A 23639-nucleotide genomic window follows, 5' to 3' on the forward strand; every position below is an offset into this window, starting at 1 on the left:
GATTCAGCTTGGAGGTCAGCAGGGTTATCTCATCATTTAGATCCTCTATGGCCGTCAGATGCTTCAGTCTCTCATCTTCCATCTCCTTGATGAGTTTCCTCTGATTTTCTCCTTGTACACGTACTTCTGCACTGGTGACACACAGCTTCTTATAAGTTGCAGCAAGTTCATCAAAGGTCAGTTCATCTGCACTTGAGTCATCCTCAGTGGCACAAACACTGGTTAGTGCAGTGACATGTTTAGCAGATTCTCCTTCAGATTCACTTTCAGAATCTCCTTCAGACCATGTGATAGCTAGCCCCTTATTTTACATTTTGAGGTAAGTAGGGCATTAAGCTCTGACGTGTCCATACCCATCACAACCATGACACTGGATTCCCTTGCCGTGGTTGAACTTCTCTTCAGAAGTTGATCTTTTCTTAATGTCAGACGGGACGTTCTTGACATTAGGTCTACCTCCTTGATCAATCTTCTTCACGAACTTGTTGAACTGTCTCCCAAGCATGGCTAAGGCTTCTGGTATGCTTTCATCACCTCCAGTGTATCCTGCTTCTGACTCCTCTTCAGCATTAGATACAAAAGCTACACTTTTGTTCTTCTTTTCAGCATTCTCACACAAGCCCATTTCAAAGGTTTGGAGAGAACCAATTAGCTCATCCACCTTCATATTGCAGATGTCCTGCGCCTCCTCTATGGCTGTGACCTTCATACCAAATCTCTTAGGCAAGGACCTGAGAATCTTTCTTACAAGTTTCTCTTCAGCCATTTTCTCACCTAGTCCACCAGAGGTGTTTGCAATTTCAAGAATATTCATGTGAAAGTCATGAATAGTCTCATCCTCTTTCATCCTCAGATTTTCAAACTTGGTGGTCAGCATATGAAGTTTGGACATCTTCACCTTGGAAGTACCTTCATGAGTTACCTTGAGGGTATCCCAAACTTCCTTAGCTAGTTCACAGTGGTGCACCAGCCTGAAGATGTTCTTACTGATTCTATTGAACAATGCAATCAAGGCCTTGGAATTTCCAAGAGCTAATGCCTCTTGCTCCTTGTCCCACTCTTCTTCAGGAATCTGCACACTGACTCCATCTTCACCTATCTTTGTTGGATGTTCCCATCCTTTGTTGACAGCTCTCCATACTTTACTATCTAGAGACCTTAAGAAGGCTATCATACGAGGCTTCCAGTCATCATAGTTAGAGCCATCCAACATGGGTGGTCTATTTGAGTGTCCTATGTCCTTGTCCATGGTACTAGAGAGTAACTTCCCTAGATCTCACCCAGAAATTAACAGGCAGGGTGCCTGCTCTGATGCCAATTGAAATTCTAGTTACCAGACTTTAGATGTCACACGGGTTGTTATGACATCCAATTTTGCACAGAAAAGAATTATGCAGAACTTAAAAGTAAGTGCAGTAAATAACACAAGTAATTGTTTACCCAGTTCAGTCCAACATGACCCATATCTGGGGGCTACCAAGGCAGGGAGGAAATCCACTATCAGTAGTATTAATTCAAAGCTAAACTCACCCGTTTACAACCCTTCACTTAATCCCTACCCAATGCAATTTCAATCTTACTCTAAGATCAGAGTTCCTACTCACTCCCCCTCAATCACCTCAGTGATTACTACCTTTAATCAATATTAAAGACAATTTTGAAGTCACACTTCAAACAACTCTTGATTGTGCTTAACAACGTTAATCAAGATACACAGCACTCACGCTTAAAAGCTTTGAGCGACACAACACTTACAACTCAATGAACACCCTATGCCAAAGCAATCATCTACGTGATAATGGCTTGGCTTACAAGATATGTCTAATACAAGACTCACAAAAATACAGCAGGGAAGTATGATGGACACACTAAATCTTCACGCCTCAAAATCCCCAGTTCTGAATGAAGGAACGACTTCCTTTTATATTGCAGTACTTGGGCCTTTGCACTTGTATTCTCCTGAATTTAAGGTCACGCGAGTTCCCCTAAATTCCACATCTAGGTTACTAACAAATAGACTATTTGTTAGGTTCATTAAATGTAGCTTGGTTGTTGATTTCCTGGATTTTCTCTAAGCTGTTGAATCCCTGAAGAATAGCATGAGAAAAAGCTGAAACACAAAACTGAACAACCTACAATATAGCATATGCTGTCAGGAATGAATGTCACGACATTCAGCTTGACATCAAGGATCATATGCTAAGTGTGTTTTTCCAGAAAACAGACTGTACAATTTTGCTGACCTGTATATGACCAAAATGACCATACTACAGTAACAGCTTACATTAATAAATGTCAAAGTATCCAATTTGACATCTACACATTTGGCCTTAAGTCAGTTCTGTTATCCTCTTGAAGAACAGACTAAGAAACATGCTGTAGTATAGCAGAACACCACTCTGTCTATTTTTCAGTATATGCTGTCAATGATGAATGTCATAACATCCAGTTTGACATTCAGTCAGTAGGCCTTATGCCAGTTCTGGTATTTCCTTGATAACCAGATTGGAAATAAGTACTAGGTTCTAACAGAACACCAGCTGTTCTATTCCTTAGTATCTGCTGACAGGGATGAATGTCACAACATCCAGTTTGACATTCAATAAATCCTGTATTAGCTAATCCTACAGTAACTACTCAAGTGTGTCATGACATCAGTCAAGACATCAAAGTACAATTAGATATTCTAACCTACAGTGCAGTCACACATACACACCACGTCATGACATCAGTCAAGACATTAGAATCCAGCTAATGTTTTACCATATAATGCAGCCAATTAAACACCTACAATGGGAGCTACTTGGATCATCCATATGATCTCAAGAGAGGAACTCCTTTTTTGTGGTTTTATTTCTTATCCCTCACCTCTTGTATGTTTAGGACCTTAGCCCTTCTTCTTCTTCTTCTCTCCACTCTAACCCAAGCCAAAACCTTTGTGCAAACATCAAACACTTGTTTTCAACATTAGAAACCTAAGCCTTATGCTTTTGATTTTCAAACTTTTTTTCATAACACTTATTTTGAATTGAATCTCTAAGTCAACTTTGACTAAATTTTGTACATACTTTTCATTGGTAAATATAACCCATTCAAATGTCTTTTTGTGGTTTCAATGGCCACTCTCTTAATCAAAACTGTTTCATAACCTTTAGCTATTAGGTTTGAGTTATCCTTGAGGTAGATGTAATACTCACCTATATCCTTAGTGATGGACGATGAGTCTTCCATGCTTATTATAGGGTTAACCCCTCACTAGCATGTTGAAGCTATCCTCACATGGTGGATTTGTGGTTTTAGGTTGAGTTTTCTCCCTTTGATAACAAAAGACCTTAAGGCTTTTGCACCAATCAATTCACCAACTCACTTTGAGATTTTTACCCCGAACTACGAGGTTTTGATCCTACCTTTTTAAGATGGTACGTAGGCAATGGGTTTATCCATCCAAACACAAATGTAAATAAACTTGTATATTCTCTTCTCATATCTTCAATCATGTTTGCACAAACAATTTTTTTAAAAAAACAACCTTACAACAAATGTGAAAAGGGCTCCCTAGGAGTACCTATGATGTTTTGGGTGCCTAACACCTTCCCATTGCATAACCAACCCCTTACCCAGATCTCTGACTCTTTTTTACTAGTTTTTGATTTGATAAAACTTTTAGGTTTTTGTTCGCTTTCTAACCATTCCTTTGGATAAATAGAAGTGTGGTGGCGACTCGACTTGTATGATTTACCTTGGATTTAGTCAATATCTCTAATGGTAACGAATACCCCGCTACACCTTCCATTTGCAAAATCCAATAATAAAAATTTGCATCATGAGCTTGCATGGGCGTGCACAAAGCCCAAAGAATGATTGGAAGAGGTCCAAAACCGATCACATGTGATGCTGAAAGCAATGCATTAAGCCATGCAATGTTAAAATGAGATTGAACATGAGAAACTTCCAAATGGTACTAAGCATTACACCCATGCGCAAGTCCTTAAATATTGATCCAAATGATATGATCTTGAACTTTTTAGAAAGGTGAGATCAAGGGGAACAACTTTTACGTTGAACATGTTTCCATTTGAAGCTTCGATCACTATGAATTGTGAGGTGGAAGTTTCTAAAATCAAACATAAATGAAAATTTTCTAAGTACCAAGTCAATGTTTACTTCTTCCACCTTGAATAACTTTTGTTATGGACTTCAAATGGAAAAACTTCCTTCATCAAAGTTTTATATCCTTCAAACCTCTTCAATTTAGTCACCAATTTGGCCTTATTTGGATTTGGCATGAAGGAGTTATGCATTTTAGAAGTTGAGGAAAATCACTTGTTCAAAGGTAATGGCCCAAAATGACCTATATTCTTTCACCATAAAAAATGAATTTCCAATAAAAACTAGCTATATACTTAAACATGACAGTTGTTCGGAATGTCATTATGAAAAACTTTGCTCTTGGAATCTGTAAGACCCTAATTTTGACCCAAAGATCCCTCATGCTATCCCATTATATGCATTAGCTTTGGAATTACACCTTGGCATCCTCTTTACCCTTCATTCATTGTGTTTTCATTGGGAGAGATCACCAAGCACTTTTTATTGTATCATAATTTGTTATTTACTAACCAAAATACCAAAAATATGTTAATGTATAGTTTAACTCTTTTGTAGGTAGTGTGTATGCTCACACATGCTCTATCAAGCTCATATCTAGGTTTTGAGACCGTCAATGCAAGGAGTTCAGTCAAGAAATGGTGCACATTTATTATAGGAATCATATATGCATCCCCAAGATCTTCACATGTCATTTTGATCAAGAAATCATCAAGAGTTTGAAGCTTGTTTTCCTTGGAAACCCTAATTCATCTTGGGTACCTTGTGTGACTTCTTCAGCAAGCTTCTTCAACATTTGATCAAAAAAGTCAAGGGATACTTCATATTACATCATCTTACACATATATGATCCCCCATGAGTCCCAAAAGTCAAGAGAATATCAAGCTACCAAGATGGTTCATGGTGGTTGACCAGAGAAAGACAACTAGTCAAAACTGGGATTCCCTAGACCCTATCTCCTACAATGTTTGTCATGTGAAAATGATTCCTAGAGAAACTTTATTCAAAATGACATTTGAAACAACATTCAGAGAGAATAAGGGTTTTAGTCTTGTGTGGTCGTGTGTATTGTGAGCCATTCCTTCATCCATAGATGATTGAGTTGGACTGACTTTTGAGTTGTAGTTGTCCACTCTAAGCTTTGAAGCATGAGTGTGTGTTTACTTGGTTGAAGCTTTTAAGCAAGATCAAGTATGTGTTCTTGAAGAGTGTCTTCTTTCATTGTAATATTTGTTTTTACATCACTGATGTGATTGAGGGGGAGTGAGTAGGATATCATATCTAAGAGTTCTTAGATAGAAGTCACACGGGTAGAGATTAGGTGAAAAGACTGTAACTTGAAGTTGTTTACTGAGAGTCTTTGAACTAATTTTGTTTAGTGGATTTCCTTCCTGACTTGGTAGCCCCCAGACATAGGTGAGTTTGCACCGAACTGGGTTAACAATTGCTTGTGTCACTTGTATTACTGTTCTTTATCTTTTATCCTATTTATATTTTTTAGATATTAGTGTCGTGACATTACCTTCGACATCTCATATCTGATACCAGAATTTCAATTGGTATTAGAGCATGCATCCTGCTCTGGTTCTGGGTGAGATATAGGGACGTTACTTTCTGGTACTATGGATAGAGACGGAGGATCTGTTCACATACCACCAATTCTGGATGGATGTAACTATGACTATTGGAAACCTCGAACGGTAGCCTTCCTGAAATCTTTGGATAATAAGGTTTGGAAGGTTGTTCTAGCAGGCTGGGAACATCCAGTTATTACTAAGGAAGGAGAAGTTACAACTGATAAGAAGGCTGAGGAACAATGGACCAAGGAGGAGGATGAACTAGCCCTTGGAAACTCTAAAGCATTGAATTCAATATTCAATGGGGTTGATAAGAGCATATTCAGACTGGTGAACAACTGTGAAGTGGATAAAGATGCTTGGAATATTCTCCAAACCACTCATGAAGGCACCTATAGAGTGAAGATGTCTAGATTGCAGCTGCTCACTACCAAGTTTGAAAATTTGAGGATGAAAGAAGATGAAAATATTCATGAATTTCATATGAATATCCTTGAAATTGCTAATTCCTCAGGAGCCCTGGGTGAGAAGATGTCAGATGAAAAACTAGTGAGGAAAATACTCAGGTTACTTCCCAAGAGATTTGCCATGAAAGTGACAGTCATAGAAGAATATCAAGACATTTGCAATATGAGAGTGGATAAGTTAATCTGACCCCTCCAAACATTTGAGTTGGGAATGTGTGATGGATCTGAAAAGAAAGTCAAATGCATAGCCTTCATGTCAAACACTAAAGAGAAAGAGGAAGAAAGTGGTCAAGCTATTGATGAGGATCTGGAAAATGAATAGCATTACTAGGGAGACAGTTCAATAAACTTCTGAAAAAGATGGATGTAAGGTCTAAGTCTAATGTCAAGACCATCTCATCTGACATCAATAGGTCCAATGATCCTGGAATAAGAACAAGATCTGATGAAAAGTCCAAACAAGGAAAAGGAGTTCAGTGCCATGAATGTGATGGGTATGGACACATTAGAGCTGAATGTGGGACCTACCTCAAGAAACAAAAGAAGAGTCTTGCTGCTAATTGGTATGATGAATGTGAAACAGAAGGAGAGTCTGCAAATCTTGTGACTGCTCTGACTGGAAGATAGGGTTCTGATGAAGACTCAAGTGATGATGAAGTAACCTTTGATGAGCTAGCCACTACCTACAAAAAGTTATGTCACAGAAGTGAAGAAGGGTGTCAACAAGTGGAAAGTCAGAAGAAATTGATAACACAACTAGAGGATGAGAAGACATAACACTTGGAAACCATCTCAAAATTGAAGACTGAAGTAGTGTTCTTGAACTCCAAACTGGATGAGATGACTAAGCATGTCAGAATGCTAAACAATTGATCTAACACGTTAGACAAAATTTTCCAGACTGGAAAAATGGCAGGAGACAAGTCTGACCTTGGTTTCAATGAATCCAAACCTGAGTGTAGTCACACTTGTAGCAAACCAAAGATGTCATATCATGTGTCACAACAGCATAAGGAAAGACAACATAAAGGAAAACACCAAAGATGGAGATGTCATTACTGTGGAAAATTTGGCCACATAAAACCATTCTGCTTTAAGTTGTATGACTATCCTAGTCCTTCTCATCATCAACCTAGACCCAAACACCACATCCCTGTCAACAGAAAATAATGGGTTCCTAGGACTGGTGCTATTAACCTGATAGCTCACACTTCCTTTAGAGTTTCAGCCAAAGAAGACTGGTATTTTGACAGTGGATGCTCCAGACACATGACTGGAAGCAAAAACCTGCTAACTGACCTTCATCCTTATGCCACCATCTATGTAACCTTTGGTGATGGAGAAAAGGGTGAAATCAAGGGGATTGGAAAGCTAAACTGCCCTAGAGTCCTTAACCTTGACAATGTGCTACTTGTTAAAGGACTGACTGCAAAGCTAATTAGCATCAGTCAACCGTGTGACCAAGGTCTAAATGTAAATTTCACAAAAACTGAATGTATGATTACTCATAAAGAAAATGAAGTGATCATGAAAGGAGTCAGGTCTAAAGACAACTGCTATATGTGGAGTTCTCAAGAAAATGGTTGTTCATCAATGTGTACTCTAGCTAAAGAAGAATAAGTGAAGCTATGGCATCAAAAATTAGGCCATCTGCACCTTAAAGGAATGAAGAGGATTATATCTGTTGAAGCTGTCAGAGGAATTCCAAACTTAAAGATTGAAGAAGGAAGAGTTTATGGGGAGTGTCGGATTTGAAAACAGACAAAGATGTCACATCAGAAGCTCATACATGACACCACTTCCAGAGTGCTGGAACTTCTCCACATGGACTTGATGGGACCTATGCAGGTGGAAAGTCTTGGTGGGAAAAAGTATGCTTATGTGGTGGTGGATGACTTCTCCAGATACACCTGGGTCAATTTTATAAGGGAAAAATATGATGTATTTGAAGTATTCAAAGATCTTTTTCTAAGACATCAAAGAGAAAAAGAAAGTCAGGTTATCAGAATCAGAAGTGATCATGGGAAAGAATTTGAGAACAGCAAATTTGCTGGATTCTGTGCATATGAAGGAATTAGTCATGAGTTCTCATCTCCCATTACCCCTCAGCAAAATGGTGTGGTAGAAAGGAAAAATAGAACTCTCCAAGAATCTGCCAGAGCTATGATTCATGCTAAGAAATTGCCCTACCACTTATGGGCTGAAGCTATGAATACTGCATGCTATGTTCATAACAGAGTAACCTTGAAGAAAGGGACTCCCACTACTTTATATGAAGTCTGGAAAGGAAGAAGACCTACTGTCAAATACTTCAATGTGTTTGGTAGCAAATGTTATATCTTGACCGATCGTGAACAAAGAAGGAAGATGGATCCCAAGAGTGATGAAGGAATATTTATGGGCTACTCAACAAACAGCAAAGCATTTAGAGTCTTTAATTCCAGAACAAAAGTAATGATGGAATCTATCAACGTCGTGGTTGATGATCAACAGACTGATGTCACAGACGATGTTGAGACATCTCTAAATGATGCCCTAGCTGATTTCCCATACAAAAGTAATGAGAGTGAACTCACTCAAGCTGAACCTGAAGCTGAATAAATTAATAAGGGACCCTCTATCAGAATTCAGAAGGATCATCCCAAAGATCTCATTATAGGAGACCCAAATAAAGGGGTCACAACTAGATCAAGGGAAGTGATCTCACATGGATGTTTTGTGTCCAAGATTGAGCCTAGAATGTCAAGGAAGCCTTAACTGATGACTTCTGGATCAATGCCATACAGGAAGAGTTAGGCCAATTCAAGAGAAATGAAGTATGGGAACTGGTTCCAAGACTTGAAGGAATAAATGTTATTGGAACAAAATGGGTTTACAAGAATAAATCTGATGAACAAGGGGTGGTTACTAAAAACAAAGCAAGATTAGTAGCACAAGGATACACTCAAGTTGAAGGAGTTGATTTTGATGAAACATTTTTCCCTGTAGCTCTCCTTGAGTACATTAGACTATTGCTTGGAGTGGCATCTATTTTGAAGTTTAAACTGTTCCAAATGGATGTAAAAAGTTCCTTCTTGAATGGTTACTTAAATGAGGAAGTGTATGTTGAACAACCTAAAGGGTTTAAAGATCCAAATCTTCCAAAGCATGTGTATAAGTTGAGGAAAGCCCTTTATGGTTTGAAACAAGCTCTTAGGGCTTGGTATGATAGAGTCACAATGTTTCTCATTGACAATGGATACAGGAAGGGATGCATTGATAAGAACTTACTTGTTAAGAATGAAGGAGGAAAACTCATGGTGGCTCAAATATATGTTGATGATATTGTGTTTGGTGGGATGTCAGATAAGATGGTCGAACATTTTGTTAAACAAATGCAGTCTGAATTTGAAATGAGCCTTGTTGGAGAGCTGACCTATTTTCTTGGGCTACAAGTCAAGCAGATGGAAGATTCTATCTTTCTATATCAAAGGAAATATACCAAAAACATTGTTGAGAAGTTTGGCATGGAGAATGCAATTCATAAACGGACACCTGCTCCTACTCATCTGAAAGTCTCCAAAGATGAAAATGGTGTTAGTGTAGATCAAAGTCTCTACAAAAGCATGATAGGGACTCTGCTATATCTCACAACAAGCAGACCTAACATTGCTTTTGCTGTAGGTATTTGTGCTAGATATCAAGCTGAACCAAAAGTCCGTCACATAAACCAAGTAAAAAGGATACTGAAATATGTCAATGGCACTAGTGACTATGGGATGTTGTACACTCATGGATCTGGATCTATGCTGACTAGATACTATGATGGTGATTGGGATGGAAGTGTTGATGATAGGAAAAGCACATCAGGAGGATGCTTCTTCTTGGGGAACAACTTAATATCATGGTTCAGTAAGAAACAAAATTATGTGTCTCTGTCCACTGCTGAAGCTGAATACATAGCAGCTGGAAGTAGTTGCTCTCAACTGGTTTGGATGAAACATATGCTGACTGAATACAATGTCACGCAAGATGTCATGACATTATACTGTGAAAACCTGAGTGCTATAAATATTTCTAAGAATCCCATTCAGCACAACAGGACAAAACATATTGATATCCGTCATCATTTTATTAGAGAACTAGTGCAAAATAAAATCATAGCCCTGAAGCATGTTGCTACTGAAATGCAGTTAGCTGATATATTTACAAAGGCTTTGGATGCTAATCAATTTGAATGTCTAAGAGGGAAATTAGGGATTTGTATCTATGAGAATTTGTAGCAATTAATTTGGAGTGGAAAAGGTAATAAAAATATTGTCTGCCCACTTAAAATAAAGTGCCCCATTTATGGTAAATCATCACCTAGTATTGGAACTTCCATCTATTGCCTTTTCACACGCAACTTCTACACAAACATTTCCACCTTCCTTCGACTTCATCAACCTTCTCTTCTAGGGCAACAGAAACCTTTCCACAAGAACAACAAGATGTCACAACATCCTTCACCATCTGGTTCTAAGACTACCAAACTTGCTCACAAAGATAGAACGCCTTCTATGGACCTTCTTGATGAAGATATTTTGGACGTGATTCCCCTATATGCCATTCCAGGCGACGCTCCTGGTTCATCCTCCACTGCATGCCCTACTCAAGGTAACAATTCCAATATCCCCTCTAGCTCTACTTATACACCTAGTTCTAAGGACGACATGCATCACACTCATCGTGTCTTAAGAAACCTAGTCACTAGGATTCGCAATGAAGGACACTTTGTAAAGGGAGTTTCTACTCCTCTATCAAGAAGGGACCCCTCTCCTGAGGTTGGACCTCACAATGAGAAGGAGGATAATTCCTCTAGGTCTGAAAAAGATATAGCTGCTGAAGGATTATGCTCTTTAGGGCAAACTTTGTCTAGTAAGAAATCTGTGGTATCACCTACTGCCAATGCTTCATAGTCTAAGAAGCATGATTCTACAAAAAAAGTGATTGACCTAGAAGACGAGATTTTGGATGATGAAGATGATAGCTTTCTTCATCACTTGAAGCCTAGTGTGGCTAAGAGGATGAAGACCAGAAAGGGTAGGTCTGTGGCTGAAATGATGACAGCCAAAACCGCTAAGAAGGCTACTATTGTAGGCCGCTCAAAGTCTTGGAGCAAAGTTGAGGTAAAGAAGAGGAATGTGAGAGAAATTTCTGAGTCAGATGAAGATGTCGAAGAAGATGTCCCTAATATCTCCCCTATCAAGAGGATAACTATTAGGAAATCCCCTGCAAAAGTTATTGATGTACACCTGGACAATATCAACTTCCATCTTGAAGATGGAGCAGCAAAATGGAAGTTTGTAATCCAAAGATGGGTGGCTGTGGAGAGAGAACTGGGCAAGGATGTTGTGGAGGTCAAAGAGGTCATGGACCTTATTAAAACTGCTGGACTAATGAAAACTGTTGCTGGGTTATCTCAGTGTTATAAAGGACGGGTGAAAGAATTTGAGGTTAACATCCCTGAGGACATTGCTGATAAAAATAACAAAGAGTTTTGTATATTGTTTGTAAGAGGGAAGTGTATCACTTTTTCTCCAACTGTGATTAATAAGTTTCTAGGAAGAGGAACAAAAGGTGCATGTGAACTAGAAGCCACAAACAATGAGGTCTCTAGGGAAGTAACTGCAAGACAGGTCAAGGAGTGGCCTAGCAAGAAGCATCTCGCTGCTGGAAAGCTAACTATGAAATATGCTATTTTGCACAAGATAGGTTCAGCAAATTGGGTACCAACCAATCACATCTCTACAATCTCAAATGCCCTTGGAAGGTTCACCTTTGCTGTTGGAACCAAGCTGAAATTTGATTATGGTAGATTCATGTTTGAACAAATTGTCAAACATGCTTCTACAAATGTAGTGAAGTTATCCATAACTTTTCCCTCAATGATTTATGGGATTATCCTGAGCCAGCAACCTGGAATTCTGAGCACAAATGATCTTCCTAGTAGAAGAAAACCTCCTCTATCAGTTCATTACAAATTGTTTAAAGTAAGTCATATCAATGACATTGTCATGACATCTGCTGTGAAGAAGCCAGCCTCACAAGGTGGTCTTATTGTTGAACTGAAAGAAACTTGTAAAGAATTGGATACAGGGATAAGGGTGGCAAAAGCCAGGAAAGAATCTTTGGAGTCTCTGATTGAAAGCTTGGAGCAAGCTGATAGAGATAATGTTGGACATACCAAGGAAACAAAATCCCAAACCTCTAGTGAGAGGTCTGAATCTAAAGATGAAATAAGTGGCAGTTCTGGTTCTGAAGCTGATGAAGATGCAAGCTCCTCTGACTAGTTTTGTTGAAGTTGTCCCCCACTTTTCTGATGGTGTGCTGTGATGGATTTGGTGGTTCTTTTGACAGTCATGTTCTGATGCCTTGATGTATTTTTTCTGGGTTCTTTTTGGTTTTTCTGGATTTTTATCTCAGCTGGTAAAGTTGTGTATGTTTGTGGATCTTTAACACCTAACAATATGCTTTGACATTCTGTGTGACATTCTGTTTGACTAATAGACATTTATTTTGTCTCTTTGGTCTCTTTTGGCTAAAAAGGGGGAGAAATAGCTAAAGTAGTTGTAACTAAAGTAGCTATGCTATAAACAGATGACATATGATGTTGAAGAGGATGTATATTGGAGATAATCTATTTAGTATAGGTGATGTTGAAGGTGATGTTTGTGTTGAGCAGACTGAGGGGGAGGAGGAGCACAAGCGCATGTGTGTTTAATATATATTTACTAGTTGCTATTTTAGCTAGTAATACATGTTTTATTACTTCTGCTGCTAAACTGATGATGTGATTATTCTCTTGTGAACAAATGGTCTGATGTATGTTTTTGCCAAAATTTGCCAAAGGGGGAGTTTGTTGGTTCTATGTGTTGGCATCAATTTTGGTAAAACCTAGAGTGTTCACAAGTTGTCACAAGTGTTGTCTTGACATGAGATAACATGTTCCTGTAGGGTGTTTAAAATGTGGTTGTGCAGGATTTTACTGAGATGTCAGACCCGATGTCAAGACATTTGTATACAGAACATTCAGTCTGAATGTTATGTATTGTGTGATTGTGCTTTTTATGCTAATCTCTGTGTGATTGATGTGATGATTGAACGCGCCATTCAATCAGTAATTAAAACCAGATTGACTTATTTTCCACCAAGATATAATCAGTTGTCATGAGAAGATATGATTGGAAATCAGTTTTAGGGTTTTATGATGTCAAATCCCAGCCAAACACTTCTATATAAAGGGCATGGAAAACCTGGTTTTAATACACAAGAAATAAAGAACGAAATATTGAGAGAGAATAAGGGTTTTAGTCTTATGTGGTCGTGTGTATTGTGAGCCATTCATTCATCCATAGATGATTGAATTGGACTGACTTTTGAGTTGTAATTTGTCCACTCTAAGCTTTGAAGCATGAGTGTGTGTTTACTTGGTTGAAGCTTTTAAGCAAGATCAAGTATGTGTTCTTGATGAGTGTCTTCTTTCATTGTAATATTTGTTTTTACATCACTGCTGTGATTGAGGGGGAGTGAGTAGGATCTCGTATCTAAGACTTCTTAGATAGAAGTCACACAGGTAGAGATTAGGTGAAAAGACTATAACTTGAAGTTGTTTATTGAGAGTCTTTGAACTAATTCTGTTTAGTGGATTTCCTTCCTGGCTTGGTAGCCCCTACACGTAGGTGAGCTTGCACCGAATTGGGTTAACAATTGCTTGTGTCACTTGTATTACCGTTCTTTATCTTTTATCCTATTTATATTGTTCAGATATTAGTGTCGTGACATTACCTTCGACATCTCATATCTGATACCAAAATTTCAGAGATGAAAGTCATTAAAATTCCATGATCAAATTCAAGATTCCTACTTCAACTTGGATGTTTGGAGGAAGTTTAAATTCAACTTGAAAATGCATGTGCCAAGAGGAAAGATTATAGGTCATTTTGGACCATTACCATTGAACAAGTGATTTTCCTCAATTTCGAAAATGCATAACTCCTTCATGCCAAATCTAAATGAGGTCAAACTTGTGGCCGAATTGGATAGGTTTAAAAGAGATATAACCTTTATGAACGAACTTTTTCCATTTGAAGTCTATAGAAAAAGTTATTCAACATGGAAGAAGTGAACATTTGACTTGGGACATATAAATTTTTCAAATATGTTTGATTTCCCAAACATCCACCTTAAAATTCATCATGATCCAAGCTTCGAAATGAAAAAGTGTTCAACGTGAAAGTTATTCCCCTTGATCCCACCTTTCCAAAAATTCCAAGATAACCTCATTAGGCCAAAAAATGAAGCACTTGCGCATGGGTGCAATGTGAGGTACCATTTGGATGATTTTCACTTCCACATTTCAAACACAAGTGCATGACCACATGACATGATTTCAGCATGATTCTCACTTATTTTTGGACCTGAATACATCACTTGATGGGCCTATAACACGCCCATGCAAGCATGCAAGGAGAATTACTAAAATTGGCAATTTTTGGAAGTGTGTGGAAATGAATCTCTTTGGCTATAAATAGAACCCTCATTGCTCAAAATAAAGGACCTCATGCCCAAGCTATGAACCTACAATCCAAACCCTCACCATTAAAGGATAATCTTGAAGGTTTTCATTTAAAAATCGAGCTTCAAATCTCATTCTGTTTTGAGATTGAAACTCCAAGAGTCTAGGCCTTTTTTTATCCTAATCACTTCCTACAAGCTTCTGAAACAAAGCCAATCACAATTGGAATCAAGATCAAGCAAGGTTGAAGCTCCCTCGAAGGTAATTTTTCAGAATCTTCATCTCTTCGATTCTTCCTCAGTTCTTCACTATTCTTTGTGAGTTTTGGTTGGCTGAAGTCCTACCAATGTAGGCAAGAAGATTAAGTTGCTTTGAGGTCAAATCGAAGCAACTTAGTTCATGACCCTCAAAATTCAAATCACTGTATCGTTTTATATACTTGGAATTGGAGAAAAATTAGGCCAGATTCGTGCTCCTGAGCATTTTCCCTTCAAAATAGCGTATTGGGGGATAATCGGAGCTAGGGCTCCGGTGGTGTGTTGGCAAAGTTCAAGCCAACTGATCTGATTCAAATGATTTAATCTCTAGCGTTCATTGTGATTACGAAGCGTACAACGCATTGACCTAGGAGTATGGTGGAACACACGCGTGTGGCCATTAGATCTTCCACCTCAATTAATGAGGGAAATCTGATGGCCCTTGTTTTTTAGAATTTTATTTTTATTTCTGATTTTTCATTTAATCCACTTATTTTGATTAATTCATATTAATTTCATTTTTAATCCAAAAAATTTGGGGCTTTCACCAAAAATCTTTAAATATTTTCATCTTTCATTTTATAAATTAAAATCATTTTCTTGGATTAATTTGTATATATTATCATGAATTAATTTTTTGTGCATATTTTAAATTGTTTAAAAATACTTCTGACTTTTCAAAAATCATGAAATTTTTTGTCTAAGGTCCTTCGAACTTGTTTAACCTAGGATAAAACTTTTAGCTATTTATTTGGTGTTTTGAAGAGGATTTAGGTTTTGACCTAACTAAATTTAATTTAAATGCATTTTGAATTTTATTTTTAATTGATTAATTGTATAGAACTTATGTTGAGCCATTTTTATTTACTTGTGATGTTTACTATGTGTTTGGGTCTTGGTCAAGGTTGATTTGACTTTTGTTGAGTTAAAATCATTGGATTTAGGGGATTGATGAAATGTATATTTCATCTCCCAAAATGAATGAATAATTTTAATTTGATAAAATTCCTCCCATGATCAATTTTTGTTTCTCTCATCTCCCTTCCCTCTTCATCTTCAATCCCATTATTTCCCATCCCTTTCATTGACCAATGAAATCTCAACATCCTAAGGCTAATTAGTTCATCAATAACCTTGTATTAGATGAAACAATACAAGTACGGATGAAATAGGTCCATCCTTTTGATCTTTTCTTTTAGTGTGTGGTATATTTTAGGAGTTTTCTCCATTATACCAAATCTCTAACATGCATTAGCACCTAAATTTTTATTGCTCGGCCTCAGATAGTTGTGACTTCTATATAAGTCCAATTACGATTGCTTAACATAGAGATAAATTTGACCCTAAAGGCATAGCATTCTAGTTAGTGAGATTGTAAGTCTCCCATATTTCATGGTATTGTATGGAAACTTGGGCTTTTTTACTTCCTTTGGGAGATGTCTTGGTTCAAGGATCCATGCTTGTGAATAGATGGTTGAGTGTTCTCCAAAGAATGACTTAATCAATTGAAAAGAAAAACACCACTAACATCTAATCAACTAACATTTTACTAACTTGTATTAATATTTCTTTTATTTTCAAGGCAATTAGTTTATGCAATTTAATTTCAAGTCATTTAACATTCATATGTCATTTATATAACATTTAATTTGTTTATGTTTATGTCATTTTCACTTTGCTCATTTGAGCCATATATTTTGATTGTATATATTTGTTTGTGTATTTTGTTTGTGTTTATGGTCTTCTGACCTTAAAATACTTAATAAACAACAAAAACCCTAAAAAATGTTTGTGTGGACTAATTGGGTTTGATATGAACTTTTAGACTTTGAGTTAGGCAACATTCCATATGCAAAAGGGACTTGGTCAATGCAAACATTTCTGAGACCAAGTTATTGTGATTTGGGTTTTCATCTGATGCAAGTATTGGGACCCACTGGAATTCATTTGCTACATTGGTCTTTATGCAACTGTTATTTTGATCTTGTGTCTAATGCCTTATTCTGGGCAAAGTCAAGGAGTATTTCATCTAATACATGAGAAGTAAAAGAAGACAGTTAGCTATGGATTTGCTTTCTTGGATGTGGCCATCTTTATTTGATGCCTTGCTCTTCATATTGCTAATTTCTTGTTGATTATTGCTTGATTCAAAGTCCAAAGGGAAAATGGGTTTTCTATATGACATTCTTGTATGTTGGATTGCATCGCATTGGTCAGATATTTTCAACTCTTAACTTTTAATTTTATGCTTAGGGTTAGTCTCTTCATCTCCTCCCACTTCTTAAATTTCAAAATCTCTTCCCCTTTTCAAAAACTTTCTTTGCTTGTGATTTCAAAACTTAGACTCTTATTGCAAATTAGAAACTTTGGCCTTATGCCATTGAATTTTTAAACTCTTTTCTTCAATCAAACTTGTAACTGAATCTAATAATATTGACTTAAAATTTCAAAAGATAAAAAGAACTAACACTAGTTTAAACTTTTGGGCCTTTTGTGCTTCCTTTAAACTTAACTTTTGATTAAAAGCAGTCCACTAATTATGAAATTGATACCACGAACTACGAGGTTTTGATCCCTCATTTTTATGTTGGTACGTAGGCATAAGTCCAGAGGTCTTGTCAAACACAAAAATATAATTAATGAATTCTTTTCTCATCCCCACACTCTATTTGTTGCAAACATCTTTTTATACTAAAAACACATACACACATAATAAAGAGATCCCTAGGAGTACCTAGGACACTTTGGGTGCTAACATATTCCCTCTGTGTAACCAACCCCCTTACCTGTAATCTCTGGCGTTTTATTAGTTTTGATTTGAAAACTTCTTATCTCTGGGCTTTGTTCGTACTTTTTCTCTTTTCCTTTGGAAACAATAAAAGCACGGTGGCGACTGTGGTCTTATTGACGTTAAGTTTATGCATAGCTTGATGGTCATGAATTTATCGCTACAAAAATTAAGTGGCGACTCTGCTGGGGAGTTGTCCTCAATGGGTTTATCCTACTTTTTTATGTGTATATAATTGTATATTTGATTGTTTGTATACTTATTTTGTGTGATATAACCTGCTTGTTGTGCTTGTTGTGCTTGGTGATCTCTGAGTGGTGAGTTAAGTTCTAACCCTAACTTGAGTGCAATTAAGATAGGAGGATGGTATAGCCATGTTCGACTTGTGTGGAGTAGTCCTTAAAAAGTTGGCTTTAGTCTCATCTACTCAGTGGAGACCTTTTTGGAGCTATTGATGTCACACAAGTCATTTGTGGTTAGGCATTACTTTCTCTGATTTAGGGTCCAAGAAGCTGAGGACCGTAGAACATTTAAGCCAACTTTGCCTATTTAGGATGTAGTGCGGAGACTGTTCAGGTGTAGACTTGATAACAGTTGTTACGCGATACTACACTCAGAAGAGTTTCTCTTGAGAATACTATGGGTTGATGAGTCAGTCATCCTAACCTATAATATCCGATAGATGGAATCAAGACTCTGGGAACTTTTTAGAACATGATCTATAGGTTTTTATCCTTAGTACACTCCTTTGGGATGGTTCTTAACCTGATTGCATGCTGGTGACTCGCAACAAACCCTTTGATTCTTGGTTGATCCAATCAAGTCTTGTCAATATCAATGGAACTTAGGTGTTGATAAGGTTAAAACCATAATCCACCAAAATTGATGATTGATCTTGACAATGACTTGATTCATCCCTTAACCTTTATTTGTGTTTACCTTGTGTGTGATCCCTTGTTTGTGATTGTCGCATTCATGCACATCATGACATTGATCACACGAAACTAACTTCAAGGAACTGAGGTCTTATTTGCAAATATTTTTAGACCATGGATTGTGGACGAAGGAACACTAAGAAGTATAGTTTCAAATGTCTTGATTTGATAGAGCTAAGGAAACTATCATCTTTTTTATTAGACCCCTTGGATTTCAAGCAACATTAGGGGAAAATTCTATTTGTATTATCTGCTGATGTGGTTGAAGGACTCTTGAGTGTTTTAGTTCAGTTTTATGATCCTCTTTACTGTTGCTTCACTTTTCCTTATTATCAACTTACGTCTACGTTAGTGGAGTATTCCCATCTCTTGGAAATACCTATTTCTAACAAGGTTCCTTTTAGTGGATTGGAGGAGATTCCCAGATCTCATATCATAGCTGAAGCTCTTCATCTGAAGAAGTATGAGATTGAGGCTCATTGGGTGAAGAAAGGAGGAGTGTTTGGGTTGACTTCTGAGTTTCTCATTGGAAAAGCTAGTGTTTTTGCTCAAGCTGGTAGTGTGGATGCTTTTGAAGCCATCTTTGTGTTGCTCATATATGGTCTAGCATTGTTCCCTAACATAGACGGTTTTGTTGATGTTAACGCCATAAAAATCTTCTTGATTGGGAATCATGTACCTACTCTATTGGGTGACATGTATTTTTCTTTGCATTTGAGGAATTCTAAAGGTGGTGGAACTATTGTGTGATGTGTTCCTCTTCTGTACAAATGGTTTATTTCACACTTGCCTCAGATGCATACTTTTATGGAGAACAAACAATGTCTACGGTGGTCCCAGAGACTTATGTCTGTCACTAATGATGATATTGTTTGGTATGCTTATGCATTGAGTGGCTTGGATATTATTGATAATTATGGTGAATTATCTAATGTGCCTCTTATTGGTACACAAGGAGGAATTAACTATAATCCTGCTTTGGCTCGTGGTCAACTTGGGTTCTCCTTGAGAAATAAACTTAATAACACTCAGTTAGAAGGTCTTTTCTATCAAGAAGGTAAAGATCCCCAATATTTGAAACATAAGATGATACATGCTTGGCATAATGTGCATAGGAAAGGAAGATCCGAGCTTGGTCCGTGCAACTGTGTAGCTTTGGAAGCTTACACTACTTGGGTTAAGAAGAGAGCTTTGGAGTTTAAGATGTCGTATGCTTGTGAGAGACATATGTCTTTGGTTGTGTATAAGCCATCAACTCTTCCTAACCAGGATGTAGAGGAGTTGGAAGAAGCACTCGCCAAGATGAAGCAAGAGAATGATATGTGGGAAAAGCGGTTCCATGCTTTGAGCCGAAAGCATAAGGAGTTTCAGCTTGAGCCTAAGGACAACTAGGCGCTTATCGAGCTTCTTGAAGATCGAGCAGTGAAGAGACAGAGAGTGCCAGAGGATCTACCTTTCTCTAGTATGCCTCAACCTTCTGGTGCTTGGAAGAAGATTGTTGAGCAGCTTGTCCTTGAGAAGGCTCAGATGAAGAGATCTTTTGAGACCGAGATTCGGTGCATCCAAAGGAAGTATGCACCAGCATCCAGATCATCTGAAACTGTTGCTAGGAGATCCTTAGGATGATTAAATTCCTTTTCTCTTGTATTTGTACTTTGGTTTCTGAAATTCTACCCAATGTAATCCTTCCAAATTTTTATGGATAAAAGAGATTTTATTGTTAATCAAATTGTTATTACTATTATCATTTGAATATATTTGCAAATAGAGATTAATGTGTTCCTTGAAATTAAAAACAAACAAAAACATTGCATTTCATGCATCATTTGCATAACAGGTTTTCTTCTGCCATATGTCTTATCAGTTATTATGGAGCATTTTGAACAAGAGAACAAAGAGTTGAAGGATGATATTTCCCGATTGACTTCCATGATGGAGTCTGTTCTTACTGCGCAGAATTAGTCTTCACCAACTCCCGCAATCCTCCCTAGAGGATTGTCATCTGCTACCTCGATCATTCCTGTTGCTGCTACTCAATCCGGTTCGTCTATGCCTTCTAGATTCCTGTGGGAGAAGCCACCAAATTTCATGCCTGAAGGGTTTGCGCCCACCTTTGCTTTTATGCCAGCATCTAGCCCGGTCATGTCTGTGCCACCTCTAGTTGTTCATACCTTGCCTTGTGTTAAGGACACCATATACCATTATGAACCGTCTGAGGGCCCCAATGTTTATGAGAAGATGGATGAAATGAAGGATCATTTCCTTGAGTTATGCAAGGAGTTGAAAACATTGAGAGGAAAAGACCTATTTGGGAAGAGTGTTGCTGAACTCTGCTTGGTACCGAATGTAAAGATCCCGATGAAGTTCAAAGTCCCCGACTTCGAAAAGTATAAGGGAAATAATTCTCCACTTAGTCACCTTGTTATGTATGCTAGAAAGATGTCAACTCAAATTGATAATGGTCGGTTACTGATTTATTACTTTCAAGACAGTTTGACTGGTGTTATTCTAAGATGGTATTTGGGACTAGACAATGCAAGTGTCTGTATGTTCAATGATTTGGATGAAGCTTTTGTAAAGCAGTACAAGTATAATGTGGATATGGCGCCTGATAGAGACCAGCTGAGGTCTATGTCTCATTAGGATAAAGAGTCATTTAAAGAGTATGCCCAAAGATGGAGAGAACTTGCTGCTCATATTAATCTTCCATTGGAAGAGAAGGATATGACGAATATTTTCCTGAAGACCCTGAGTTCGTTTTATTATGAACGCATGATTTCCAGTTCCCCCAGTGACTTTACCGAAATGGTAAACATGGGGATGAGGTTCGAGGAGGGAGTCCGTGGAGGAAGTTTGTCTAAGGAAGAAGTATCATCCAGTAAGAAGTATGAGAGTGGTTTTTCCAAGAGAAAGGAGGGGGAAGCCAATTCAATATCTGTGGGGAGGCAGAGGAGGCCTCATTTCAGAAGAAGTTCTCAACCGCGTCAGCATTAACATCAAGTTTCATCAGGAATTCCAGTATTTTCCAACAATTCCAACAATCAATCAATTCCTATTCAGCAACAACAACGTCAATAACAACCGCAACAAATAACTAACTAACAACAATAACAACAATAATAAACAACAGAACTTCGAGAAGAAGAAGGTCTCTTTTGACCCTATTCCTATGTCATGTGCCGAATTGTATCCATCATTGGTTCTCAAGAACCTACTCCAACCAAGAAATCAACCTCAAATTCTCGATACACTTCCATGGTGGTTGAAGCCTGAACTACGTTGCGCCTTTCACCAGGGTGCTCCTGGCCATGACATTGAGAACTGCTACCTGTTGAAATATGAGGTACAAAAGCTTGTAAAGAGTGTGATGGTGTCCTTTGAGGACCTTGCATTGAATGTGAAAGCCAATTCGTTGCCCGCTCATGGTAATGCTTCAATCAACATGGTAGATAGTTTTCCTGGAGAGTATAAGGTTTATAATGTTCTCCATATCAGACAATATTTGGTTGCAATTCATAGAGACATCTGTTTGGCCAGTGATTGTGAACATGACCATGATGGTTGTGTGATATGCAGCGTGAACCCTCGAGGATGTGTCATTGTCAAGACGGATATTCAAAGGTTGATAGATGAAGGGATTATCCAAATTTATCAGTCGAGATATAGCTGATGTCAATGTAATTGTTTCTGTGTTCAAGACCCTTGAGCGGGTAGTAATTCAATTTGATAGTAGCAGCAGTAACAACGTCAATAGATCGGTACCATCGTTGGTTATACGGTTAGCGGACCCCGTCCCGATGCATCTGATAAAGTTATTCCTTATCAGTATAATGCCACCATGGTGGAGAATGGTCAATAGGTTCTGTTGCCTGTGGTCATGTGTTTGGTGCGGTCTTTCCGAAGGAGGTGGAGCATATTTCGGCCAGTAGGAAGGTGGATATGCCAGTGGTGAATCCAGTTAGTGCTCCAGTGTGTCATTTTGGTGAATCCATCAGACTGAACACTGATGATGATGAGGTATTGAGATTGATTAGGAAGAGTGAGTTTAATGTGGTGGAGCAACTGCTCCAAACTCCGTCAAAGATTTCAGTGATGTCTCTGTTAATGAATTATGAAGCACACAAAGAAGAATTGCAAAAAGTACTTTAGCAAGCCTACGTTGAGCACGACATGACGGTGGATCAGTTTGACCACATTGTTGCTAACATTACTTCTTGCAATAATTTAAGTTTTTGCGTTGAAGAGCTTCCTGATGAATGTAGAAATCACAATCTGGCACTACACATTTCTATGAACTGCAAGGAGGATGCGCTTTCCAATATGTTGGATGATATCGGTTCTTCTTTGAACGTACTCCCGAAATCAACTCTTTCCAGACTCTCTTACCAAGGTGCCCCTATGAGGTACAGTGGCGTGATTGTCAAAGTGTTCGATGGTTCACGTAAAACATTCATCGGTGAAGTGGACCTTCCACTCAGGATAGGTCCGAGTGATTTTCATATTACTTTTCAAGTACTGGACATCCACCTGAACTATAGCTATTTATTGGGAAGCCCATGGATTCATGAGGCTGGAGCTATGACATCTACTCTGCACCAAAAACTTAAATTTGTGAAGAACAACAATCTTGTCGTTGTTGGGGGAGAGAAGGCGCTTTTAGTAAGCCACCTGTCATCTTTTTCTTACGTTGAAGCTAAGGAGGAGTTTGGAACTCCGTTCCAAGCCTTGTCTATTGTTGCCGAAGTAAAGAAAGATGGGGCACCCATGTCTTCTTTTAAGGATGCTCAGAAAGCTATTGAGGCTGGCTGCACTGATCAGTGGGGCCGTATGATAGAGGTTGTTGAGAACAAGAATAGGTCCGGATTGGGATTTCAACAAGGGCCATTCAATGTCAAAGCTGAAGAAGTGCAACCAGGTTTTCGCAGTGGAGGGTTCATTCATGGTAATGATCAACACTCAGCTGGTATGATC

This window comes from Lathyrus oleraceus, chromosome 5 (genome assembly GCF_024323335.1).
Source record: "Lathyrus oleraceus cultivar Zhongwan6 chromosome 5, CAAS_Psat_ZW6_1.0, whole genome shotgun sequence".
Classification (NCBI taxonomy): Eukaryota; Viridiplantae; Streptophyta; class Magnoliopsida; order Fabales; family Fabaceae; genus Lathyrus; species Lathyrus oleraceus.